Raw genomic sequence first — 13,461 nt, 5'->3', positions numbered from 1 at the left:
TATTATTAATGCTTTTGCGATGTAAACACCCTTTAACACAAATAAAGCGTTTTGGATCTCTTGTGTGTGTGTGTACTTGCCCGAGGCCCTAACATCTTGTGCCGCGTTTCCACCGAAATTACCCGGAACATTTTTACCAGGAACTTTTTTTCCCAGGAACTTTTTTCCCCCCAGACCTGTTGCTTTCTGCGTTTCCACCGCGGTGTAAAGTACCGGGAAGATTAGGCAAATAGACTGGTGACGTAGGTCTGCGCGCGTTTCTCAATACAAAGTACTGCTGATTTGTTTGTTTTTTTAAAGTACGCTGATTTTGGACGTGCATCCTCAGTAGTTAGTTCAGACTTTGTGCATTCAACTCGGGAGTGTGATGTCCGCGACGACGCAAGTCCGGTAAATCTATAAACAGCAGCATACTTGATAACTTCAGTCAGCTCGTCTTGGCTACTGCAATTTTCCTATTTACAATAAAACGAAATAGGATATAAAATACCACTGCCTCCTTTGGTTTTCATTTAAGCATAATAACAGCTGCAGAAATGTACTTAGTTCAGGGATATGTGTATATGCAGCCATTACAATGAAACGAAATATTATATAAATTTGCCTTTTTTATTTTCATTTTAACATATAGATAAATTGAATACAGACCAAAGAAAACCTGTTAGATTTACCCCGCAGCTGAATTATATGTTATGTTTAACCACTAAAAACACATCAGAGCCAGCGGCACATATCAGAAGGTCTAGCCGATTTGAGGCTGCATCTCGGCGGATACATAAGGACTGAGCTCTCGCTGATCGAGTGGAGCTCACCGTCGCAGAGATCGGCGAAACACATTTTTTAAATAGGCACGGTCTTTATAAATAAACCATAGATTTGAGTTTTAAACAACTACATTCTCGCCTGAAATACTTTTAAAATTACATTTCATGACACAATAACAGTAATATTTGAAAATGATCCAAATAAATGGTGGTTGAACTCAACCAATGCTGCGTGAACTCAGATCGCTTTGGCTACTGCAATTTTCCCCTCAGTACATTTACAATAAAACGAAATAGGATATAAAATACCACTGCCTCCTTTCGTTTTCATTTAAACATAATAACAGCTGCAGAAATGTACTTAGTTCAGGGATAAGTGTAACGTTATATACAGCCATTACAATGAAACGAAATATTATATAGACTTGCCTTTTTTATTTTCATTTTAACATATAGATAAATTGAATACAGACCAAAGAAAACCTGTTAGATTTACCCCGCAGCTGAATTATATGTTATGTTTAACCACTAAAGACACATCAGAGCCAGCGGCACATATCAGAAGGTCTATCCAAGGTGAGGCTGCCTCTGGGCGGATACATGAGGACTGAGCTCTCGCTGATCGTGTGGAGCTCACCGTCTCAGAGATCGGCGAAACACTTTTTTAAATAGGCGCTGTCTTTATAAATAAACAACAGATTTGAGTTTTAAACAACTACATTCTCGCCTGAAATACTTTTAAAATTACATTTCATGACACAATAACAGTAATATTTTGAAAATGTTGATCCGAATAAATGGTGGTTGAACTCAACCAATGCTGCGTCAACTCAACCAATCAGGATGTTTAGCGCCAAAGTCCCGCCCCCGAAAGTTCCTGAACTTTAAAAAAGTACCACCTCGCCAGCAGGGACTTTCTGGGGCGCATTTTTTTACCCGGAACTTTTATTTAGTTCCTGGTTCCTGCGGTGGAAACACACCAAGTACCGGACCAAGTCCCTAGTTCCTGGGTAAAGTTCCTGCGGTGGAAACGCGGCATTGGTGACCCTGAGGGCCCCCCACTTTTCCAAATCCCTTCCCCCAGCAGTAAGCTGCTTGTTAAATCTTTTCCACAGAACTGTTTTGGGAAGGAAGGACAACGAACCACACTCCTCAGAACTGCTCTTTGGAAGGAAATCTTAACTTTCAGCTTGAGGCGAAAAAGGGAAGGAGCCAAGAGAATTTATTTTGACACTGTGCTCCCATGCATTCTCACCATCAACCTTTCAGAACCATTTTCAATAATGGAAGTCATGCATAGAAAACATTCTCTTAATTTGTTCATGAAATGCAGCTGTGATCCAAGTTTTGAAAGTTTATTGTTCACATACGCAGCACAAATAAAATTCAAGCCTGCTTTATGTGGTTTCGAAATTGTACGGTGATCAATTAAATATTAACATAAGCTGCTGTATGAATTAGTTACAGATTCACTTTGCACTGTATTGTGTATGAGTGTGAACATTAACTCATATGAGTTGATAGTCAAACAAAGAACATCGGAGAGTGTTAAGAGGCAGGGGCGCTGGACTGAGCGTAAAACCAGTACTGATTACCATGGCCCCAAAGGAAGAGAAGGCCCTTGAAAAGTCAGGAATATATATTTTCAAGAAGGGGGCGGGATCTCCCATTAGGACTTCCTATGCATAGGGCCTGGGATCTTGTGCAGCGCCCCTGTTAAGAGGATTTGGCAGTTGTGCAGAGACATTGCCATATTGCATATTGCAGAGACATATGTTGTATTGTGTTTTTTTTTTTTTTTTTTTTTTACGTGCATAAATGTTTCTGTGAAATGCACATACGAATCTAAAAGTCAATATTATCTCTGCTCTAAGCAGTTGCTAAATCTTTCTTCACTGCAACTGGATTAGATAATGATTAGAACATTAAATGCAGATATAACAGTGGAGAACCAACTCAGAATTCCAACATATCCTGCAGGTAACAGGACAGACACACATGCGTACAGGTAATAGTTTTAGAATTTGTTCCACTGACCTAGTTGAGGACGTTGTTAATAAAATCTTCAGCACAGGTGAAGACATGTCAGGGCAATAGAGCGGGTTGAGGAAACTGGAAAGTGAAAGTTGTATATCCCAAGACCTCACAATTTTTTTTTTTTTTGTGAGGTTGTTCTTTTATAAGCTTATGAGACATAATCAGGATCTCAGTTACACTTTGTTTCAACTTTATCCCAGATGTTGCTACCAAAATTCAAGTCAAGTGTGATATTAATAATCAATTGTTGAAATATAGTAATAGTAGAGCTATAGCCTAAATTGGATGTTCATAATGAGATATTTGACTTGTGATCACAGACTGTTATTTTGGATAGTTTTAGCATAGCATAGTATATTTTTATTTAGCATAGGTTTATGATTACTGAGACATTTTTCAGAAACTCCAGAGGTTACACATTTGGGACTTTTTCTAAAGGGAATCATTAACAAGAGACGTATGCTGAGGTCAAAAGACAAAATCTCCAAAAGTGATTTTCTTTCATATGGACATAACCTTCAATACTGCATGTTCATGCTAATCAAATAAATACTTTCAACATAAAAAAAAAAAAATATATTTTTTTTATTTATTTCCTTAAACTGTAATAGCCAGATAAAATGCATGCAGAGGCTTAATAGTCTTCCTTGGGAGTCCAGAGTTTGTGGCAGCGATAACACCTGACCCTTCCCCCATACATTTTTACAATTACATACATGCATAACACTCACACACACTCTTGTGACACACACCTCTCCATTATCACCCACAGTACTGCTCGTTAACATTTGAATGTTCAGCAGGAAGGCAGAACGACTTCTAAACGACTTGCTACTGGTCTGCCATTGTCTACTGTATGAGATTGACGGCAGAGGGGCAGTGGTGGGCACTCCCAGCCTCTTGAGAGCTTTGAAGGGGGTGTAGGGTGAAGGGTTAGCCAGCAGACCTCTGCAGCCCATCCAGTCTCACTGCTCAGCCAGATTTAGTACCGTCCGGCCCCCACAGATGGCACAGAGAGACACACACAGGGAGACAAGGCTGTGGAAGTGCAACACTTGTGTGACAAATGGAGCCCAGACCAGCATCATTCCACAGACACGCTCTTAATCGGACAGTGTGTGTGTGTGTGGGACTGGAGCCTTTGAGTCCGACTGCTTGACACCCAGACTGCATAAATCGCTTTGTCATAATGTCATGCTGAATTCTGTGTGATACTGTTTAGTATAATTTATTTGGCCAGTTTCATATTTCCAAGGGAAATGTCCATTAGTACACAAATTAAATACTGCAGATAATTGATTTTGAATAAATATTAGTATAGTTAATTGGCAGAAAGGACAAATTTGTTTATGCCTAATCGTGAAAACCTGTACTCCACTCTCACTTCCTTCATGGGAAATAATTTTTTTTGTCACAACCTGTTGGTGAAATCGCGTGCATAGAGGGTGTGTTATTTGTGTTGAACATTATGATTCAGCGATTTAATGTTCATCGTTCTGAGAGACTTAACCAGGCTTCGACAAGCCCGACCCCTCCTGCTTCTGAGACCAACTGCTCTGGCATGAAAACCTTCAAAACACTTCACACAGCTGAGCACAATAAACAGTCCATAATTACACTCATCTGCAGACGACGAGTTCTAGATTCTTTCTTTCTTTGGATAGTCCCTTCCTAGAGAGTATTTAGAGAGCAGATGTGATAAAGTATAAAAGTATAATGTATTTAAACATTTAATGTGTGTGCATACATTACTGTAAAACGACAGACAGACAGACAGAGAGAGAGATAGATGGATAGATAGATAGACAGACAGACAGACAGACAGACAGATAGATAGATAGATAGATAGATAGATATAGACACAGACAGACAGATAGACAGATAGATAGATAGATAGATAGATAGATAGATAGATAGATAGATAGATAGATAGATAGATATAGACACAGACAGACAGACAGACAGACAGATAGATAGATAGATAGATAGATAGATAGATAGATAGATAGATAGATAGATAGATAGATAGATAGATATAGACAGACACACAGACAGAGAGATAGATAGATAGATAGATAGATAGATAGATAGATAGATAGATAGATAGATAGATAGATAGATAGATAGAGACACAGACAGACAGATAGACATACAGGCAGACAGATAGATAGATAGATAGATAGATAGATAGATAGATAGACAGACAGACAGACAGACAGACAGACAGACAGACAGATAGATAGATAGATAGATAGATAGATAGATAGATAGATAGATAGATAGATAGATAGATAGATAGATATAGACACAGACAGACAGACAGACAGACAGACAGATAGACAGATAGATAGATAGATAAATATAGACAGACAGACAGACAGACAGACAGATAGACAGATAGACAGATAGATAGATAGATAGATAGATAGAAATGTCTGTCTCAGTGAGAGGTCCAGTGTTGGCAGCAGTTTTTATCTTACGATTTAAAATGGGCCAACAAAAATAAGGATGAGTGTTTTTGTTCTGATTACACATGATGTAAAGTGTCATGGTTCTGGGTCACTGAGCTGTAACTACGGTCAACCACCCTCTGAAAGTGTGCTGTCCCTGAAGACACAGCCCTGCACACGTCCTCCAAACAGTCAGATCCCCTAAACATTAAAAAGTCCTGTTTGTTTCTACTAACACAGTTGTCCTCAGAACTTGTGTTAAAATCGCAACAGGAAGCTGCAGACAGGATGTGTATATGGTTTAAGACTATGGCACAAGAACTGGAGATTTTTGTTGACACTTACATTAATTATGAATGTACTGAGCTATCACCGTGGCTCAGAGAGACATAATCATATTCATAGTCGCTGCCGTAGGTAATTTCCAGAGGGATATGTCAGTGTCCGTGCGAACCAACAGATTGAAGACAGGAAATGACATCCGCGCTCATTATTTATTGACTCACTGCCATGAATTTTATATGCTAAATAATTTTCATTTTTTTGAGATTCTAGGATCTCATTCTCCTGGAAAATGTCATATATTCTCTCTCATTCCAGCTCTCTTTTGGACTCAGGTGACATCTTCCCGTTCACCGAAGCTGCTCTTATCTGGTTCTGATAATAGCCGTCTGTGCTGGGGATGTTCTGCTCAACGCTCATAACCTGTTGTTTGCTGAAGGACACGTATCTGTTGTTCCTTCAGATCAGAGACTGAAACTAATTAGACATTGAGCTATTAGTCCACATCAGTACACCGTTCCTAACTGACACTCATAATACCACATCAGAATCAGATCTTCTTCTCTTTTTTTTTGTACTGTGATGTTACAGGTTCATTTATATTAAGAATGATAAGTATTTCTGTTTGAAATTCTGGGACTTAATCTGTATTTCCTAAACAGCAGATCTGCTGTGTTAATAAAAAAAGTATCATAATCTAGTACTTAATTTGTATACTACTCTGACCCTTCTTGGCTCAAAGTGTCAAAATTCATGACAAATCATCACATTTGTCCGTTTTTACTCCTAGATGATGACCTCCTTAAATCTAGTGTACTCGTTTCTGCAATCCTTAATAGCCAAATTTGTTAATTTACTTATTTTACAGTTATTAATGACACATATTTCTCTTTTTATTAAGTTTATGTTTAATAGATTTCAAAGGAGCCATCTTTCCATGAATTGTATTATTGGTCATTAAGAAAATACATCTTTTGTATATGTTCAGATGGGGTGTACTCATTTATGCTTTGCATTTTAAATACAATTCGTATATAATTCAGAAACAAATACAATTCAAACCTGATTGTACATTAGACTGCCATCAATTTTATGGTGATTTATTTTCTTTTTTTAGATGTTGACAGTCCCCCATACTGATTTTACTGGCCAAATTATAATTAAACTATATGATAAATACTGTATATTGTAAAGAGCTGTAAAGAGAAAATATGTAAATAAATGAATAAATATATCTGTGTGCGTGTGTGTTATAAAAATATGTATTAAAAAAATATATATATATGTATTTTTTCAATACCTTTTAGATTTTGGAAATATATTTAAATATATTTAAGTGTGTGTATATATATATATATATATATATATATATATATATATATATATATATATATATATATATATATATATATATATATATATATATATTCCTACTATTCATTTAAACTTTGTTACAAATTAGTTTTTTTTCATTGTCCTTTTGTGGGTCTCACATGACTTACTTACTGTATGACTGAGGGTCGAATTCAGACCAGCTCACGTCTATTTCAACAGTAACACACTCACACACACTTGCACAACACAAGCACAAGAAGCATATGCATAAACAATGTCACACACTTTCATACCCTAACAGCAGATTTTAGCTGCATCAACTGGTAGTGTGAAAGCTTGTTGAGGCTTGTTGCAGATTGAAGTGGATCTGGTGTGCAGAGCAGAACAGCAAGTATGAGTTTGTATGTTTGTTAATGAGCCTAAAGGTAATCAAGGCTGGTTACTGCCTGCTACAAGCAGAGCAAATAAAATCTGCCCACACATCTACAGTAAAGTAACACAGACACACCCTTGATGTCATTATATTTGAAATACAGAAACCATTCCCCCATCATCTGCTCACTACTTCCTCTCACAGAACAGATGTACAGGAGCATATGAAGATCAAACACAGATGGGATAGATGTTTGTATTGAAAAGAATGACAATTAATCATTTTAAACACTAATATTTTTTGTCTACTTAAACTGGAGCGCATTTGGTTATTATATAGGACACTATTGAATAGGTTATTGATCTGTTGTATGCAGATCGATATATTTTTAACCATTTTTGTATTCAATAAAATCTAAGTGGTCTACTGTTGATTCAGTATTTTCTTCTGTGTCACACATTAAAAAAAAAATAAATAAATGAAATTCATACAGATTTGTAATGACAGATTTTACATTTTTGGGTGGACAATACCTCTAAGTCTATGTGAGTCTATGCCGAGATGAGACGTAATAACTCAATACATTTTAAACTCCCTCATCTCTAATGAAGAGTGTTGCTCAACTAATCTCCACAGTTTCCCCACAGGTGCTCAAAGGTGATAATACTGGATGAAACACTTGCCCACTGAAGAGAATCCATGCAGGCATTGTCATGTTGAAAAAATGTAGAAAATGAGGAGAGGATTTAAATTTTTTTGAATCACATCACACAGTGGTCCGTGAATTCATGATAGCATTGATAAAGCATAGCTCCCTCACACGTTCAGCACTCAACTATCCCTATATAAGAGCTTTACTACCACCAAACTTCATTGTGGGAACCAGCCACTTTTCTCTGCACTCCTCAAAACACCAAAACATTTTGGATGCCGTAAGATCCGAAATGATTGACTTTTTTATTCAAGATTATGGATTCCCAGAGCGCTACTGTTTGTAAATATGGGCCTTGGAAAAGGCTAAATTAGTTTATTGTGCTTATCCACTCTTTTCATACCTTTTCTAGGTTGGTATTTCTTCTGATCTTTTTCTGGCTAAAAAAATAAATACATGAATAATAAAAAACTTACTTAATTTTAGCCTGTTTTTCACTTTCATCTATAGCATAACTTTATAAGGATTAAAATATAATGCATGACTCATATGGACTACGTATGTAAAAACTTTTATAGTGGTTTTGTGGAGCTTGACAGCCTTTGGTCACATACTACTTTTGTTGTGAAAAAAAAAGCATTTGTATTCCACAGAAGAAACGCATTTGGAACAACATGAAGGTCAGTAAATCATGACAGAATTTCCATTCAACTGCTCCTTTAAGAATTGGAGACAGCGACAGGGGTCCTGCTGATAGACTCATCAGAAGGTTTGTACATCCCCTGCAGGGCAGGAACAGTAACATATGTCACACATTTGCTGTGTGTATGTGTGAGAATACACCTTCGTTTTACTAGCCTGTTTGGTAATGATGAGCTATAAACCCTGATTGGAGAGAATTGCCTTTAAATGACTGAATAGATCTGTGTTGAACAGAGGTTTGTAGAGAGCTCGGACTTCACATTATGTGTAATAGGATTTTAGAAACAAGTTCTCGCAAGGTCATAAATCACTGCGTATGGGTGCAATATGCGATAAAGAGAGAGCTGGTTTTTCAAGGTTAATTGTCAGGCTAACACCTCTCTGTTTGCTCTGGCACGATACTGTTTGCCAATATATTGTCTCGAGGTGAAGAAATTATTAACATAACGAAGGAAGCAAAGAAATAACATGGAAACAGAATAGAATCATTAAAGAAACATCCTCCGAGGTGAAAGAGCTCATAACGGTCCCTCTCTGTCGCCTCAGTGGCTGCGTCCTGCATGCTAAAGGCGACGCTGCTCGGAGACGTGCTCTTTTGTCTTGACTTTGCTTTTGTAAATGAGGTAATGTTGAAGTGGGGATTTGCGAGGGGATTTGGGGCGGTCTGGGCGGTGGGACGCCTGTGAGGGCAGAGCTGAAGGGAAGTGATGAATATTAAACTGCTGAACGAATGAGACAGAAAGATGTTCCAGGGGTCATTTACCTCTCGTAGCATTGTCTCTTTTACTCACATTTCCTTTGGCACAGAGACAAGGAGAAAGTCAACAAGTTCAGTTCACACCATTGCATTACCGGCATATTCCGAGGAATGGATCACTAGTATTAGTGTCACATAGTGTAGAACAAAGATTAAAACTTAAAATGAGGGGTTTGTTCAGGTCTGCGACTCTCTCTGTGCCATGACCATCAAGAAAACCTCAAATAGCGTGGCTTAGGGTTACTTTTTAACATCACTTTTCTTTGATTATACTGTCTTCCCAGCCTGGTCATAGCTGCTTTGCACTTCTTTAGCTGCTCAGCCTGGTCTTGGCTGGTAGACCAGCTCACCAACCAGCTAAAACCAGCTGAACACCAATTAGTCTGGAAGACCAGCTAAAACTCAGCTACAGCTTAGGGTGGCTTAAGCTTTTTTTTTTTTTTTTTTTCAGCAGACAAACTTTGCATATGGTGAATGAAAAACAAAAAAACATCCCTAACCCTAGCAACCATTCATAAACCAAACCATCTTCTACTAGATCAACTAGCCACTAATAAGAGTGTAAACTCCACCAGAGTATGTACAAATCTTTTCTGGAAAGAAAAACTCTGAACTGCCTCTAGAAAGTTTTACTACTGGAAATAAATCTTGGGTTGTGTTGTGTCACAAATGGCCAAAGTGTGTGTGTCAGGGTTTGCCAGTCACTCGTATGAATAGGCCGTGGATCTGAAAAGCTGTGGTTTCTGCTGCCGAGGAGATGGGGACAGTTTAGATAAACACGTTTTTTTTCTTTCCTCATGTCTCAGTGGCCTGACTGACTAAAGCAAGCGGGCCAGACAGTGTCAGACTCTTGGAGAGCGAATATTACGCCTGTCTTCTCAGTGTGTGTTTTATACAGCTGTAAGCTGCTGGGGACACGTTCATTGCTCTGACCTCATTAGCCTCTGTGTGATTAACTTTAACATTTCAGCGCTGCAAACACGCACGCGCTCCTCAGCTGACATGTGTGATCCATATTTTGTAAGTCGTTTGTAAATCAGGCTTGTTATTCCGAGCTATTTTTGGGTTGCGTGCTGAATGTTTGCCAGCTACAGCTTTTATCTGGGGTTTGGATTGGAATTACAGAGAAAGAGGTCACTTTAACACTTGCGTGTATCTGTGTTTCATGTTGTAAGATTGCGAAAATGGCTATGATTACAGCGAGAATGATAGTTAGGAATGTTAGCATTAGCTACTATTGTGCTGTAATTGAAATTTTTCGACAAAAACTCAGATTCTGTAACACTATTAATGAATGTGTGTGTGTGTGTATCTGTCTGTATGGGTGTGTGAGAGACATGTTTACACCTGAGATAATTCTAACACACCTGTAGGGGAACGGGGGGAGGAATATTATGGGTGTTTTCATATTAAAGCTTTTGCATGGATCCAAGTCCATTTGGCATTAAACTTCAGTGCTTTCAGTAAACGTGAAAACCATTTTACTTTTTTTTTTCTTTTTAATTCTGCTATTCACAAAGGAACTACGTGTGTGGTTAATGCACAAGAAAGTTTCATCCTTGTCAATTGTCTGCATTATTTGTCCAGAAATTCTGACTGAAATGTACTTAAACTAGAACTAGAGCAGAGGGTAATCGCTAGATTGTCAGCTTGTCAGTGCTGGAGTTGTGGTCTCCAGTAGTTTGTTGTTGTTCCATCTCATCTGTTTCTTTTTCAACTTTGAAACAAAATAATCAGTGCAAAAAAAATCAGGACACATATGCATATCCAAGACTACAGAATATGTGTTTAGAAAAATAAGGCAACGCATATACAGTATGCATGTACTTTGCTGATTACACACAATCTACATTACATGTATAAAACAAAAGAAAAACAAAAAAAACTTCCTGAGAATCAAATCTGTGATCTTGTCATTGTTAGCACCATGCTCTACTGTTTGAACTACATGAATAGCTATGGACAGCACAGTTCAGCTCATTCATTGATAAATATTCTTATGACTTTGTCACTATTGTCAATAAGTTTTGTTGAGATCTCATTTGAACCTGTAGAGGAGACACATAACATTATAGGATCATTTGTTTTTTTCCAGGTGTACAATCTGAAAATCTGAGAGGGGTGAAAAAAAAGAAAGAAGCAAGAATATCTTGATAAATTGTCTTCATGCTTAGTTTTTTTTCAACAATCAAACATTTTTGTATGAATTAGATCCTATAAATTCAAAATAAATCACCAAACTCATTAAAGAATTGCATTATGAAAGTGTCTTAACAAATCTTGTTCTTTGTTTTCTTGCATTGCTGTTTTGGAAATGCACTTAATTAAGATACTGAGGTGCATGAACCTGGATTCTGACTGAACTTTGTATTGTTGGCACCTCCCATGTTTTTAACTCTTTACGATGAATCATTGTTTGGATAAATAATAAAAAAAATATATATTTACACGTAAAATGTAAATGTAACCAGTCTAATTAAGTGGAATAACCTGACTTCTGCTTTCTCCCACTCACACAGAGTTTAGCATAATCTGAAAGAGCAGCAGGTGTATGTGTTTGTCGGAGAGACATTCTTGACTGAATGCCAAATGCTTAGAGAGGTCTCTGAAAAGTCCTTTAGCAAAACTGAACAGACAGAACTCAAATCTGACTTGTTTAAACTTGTTGTTGTTGTTGTTGTGTGTGTGTGTGTGTGTGTGTGTGTTTGTGTGTTCCAAAATATTCTCTTTTATCGTGGATGTAAAACAATTTGTGACGTGCTCTAGAAAGGTGCTACAGATATAAAGTACTTTCTTACTTACTAAAAAACTCCCTAGCCTACAAGGAGAAGAGGGACTGCTGTATATCAGCACAATCTGTCTGTTCCTTCCACCATATGAAAAATCTATGATGTCTCTGCTTTTCACACGAACCTATAATTACTATTATTACTATTCCTAAATTTCTGATCATTCTTAATCATGTCATCATATTATTTTTATTTGAATTCATATTGAGATCTTGTTGTTGTTATTATTTATGTTATTCATTTGGCATATTCTGTATTGTACAGTTTCCAAGTATAGCTACTGCTGCTTTGGAAACACACATAGCGATCGCCGTGATTTCGCCAAATAAGACATGTTCCTGGATCAACATCTTTTGTTGATCCTGGATCAACATTACCCCTAAACCTAACCCTACCCATAATTTATTCCTAAAATCAGAGGGAAATTATAGCTGATTAACAAGGGTGTAGAAGCACCTAACCCTGATTTTAAACCTAAAACAGATATTTCCTGAAAAGTTATATCTCAATTCTGATTGGTTGATAGAAATGTTGTTCCAGGATCAAAAAGGATGTTGATCCAGGAACATGTTGTACTTGGTGAAATCACGCTTACCCACACATAGCAGTGTTTAGTTCATGCAAATATGATTGTCAGTATATTTAATTAACATTAACAGAGGATATAAATGTGTTAAAAATTATAAAATGTCAATATGTTTCAGATATAATTTTAATAATGTACTGAATTTGGCTTCAGTACATTGTGACAATATAAAAGCTAAGTTTCAGCTAATGAAGTTTTTCTGTTATCATCCATTATATTTTTCTCACACAGTGGGTCATCACATTTTGTGCTCCTTGGCACTAAAATAGTATAAAAACCACCATTTAATAAACAGTTTGGTTAATTTTATTATTTATTCAGGTACCAATAAGAGTGCAGTACACTCAGCTCCGTTTTACCACATTTAAATCTGTTCTTCATAATTTTGCCAGAAACTGCCCAGGAAATGTAAAAAAATAAAATAAAAATAAATAAAAGGTGGGGGGCTTGAGTTCTGAACAGATGATCAATACCACTTTCAGGAAATGTGTGTGTGTGTGTGCGTGCGTGTGTGTGTGTGAGTGAATTATGATCTCTGTACATCACACTCTGTCAGTGCCTAATGCACCCTGACACCAACACATCCATACTGATCTCTTTATCAGCGCGAGAGGGCCAGAGAGAGAGAGCATTGTGGGTTTTTCTCGAGAGAATTGAGGCTCTATTGTGGGTTTAAATCGACATTGTTCAGACCCCTGAGAGTTTTTTAACCCCCATACAAAGTGACTTTCATT

This window comes from Carassius gibelio, chromosome A18, assembly GCF_023724105.1.
Source record: "Carassius gibelio isolate Cgi1373 ecotype wild population from Czech Republic chromosome A18, carGib1.2-hapl.c, whole genome shotgun sequence".
NCBI classification, from domain to species: Eukaryota; Metazoa; Chordata; class Actinopteri; order Cypriniformes; family Cyprinidae; genus Carassius; species Carassius gibelio.
Note: the sequence above shows the minus strand (reverse complement) of the source record.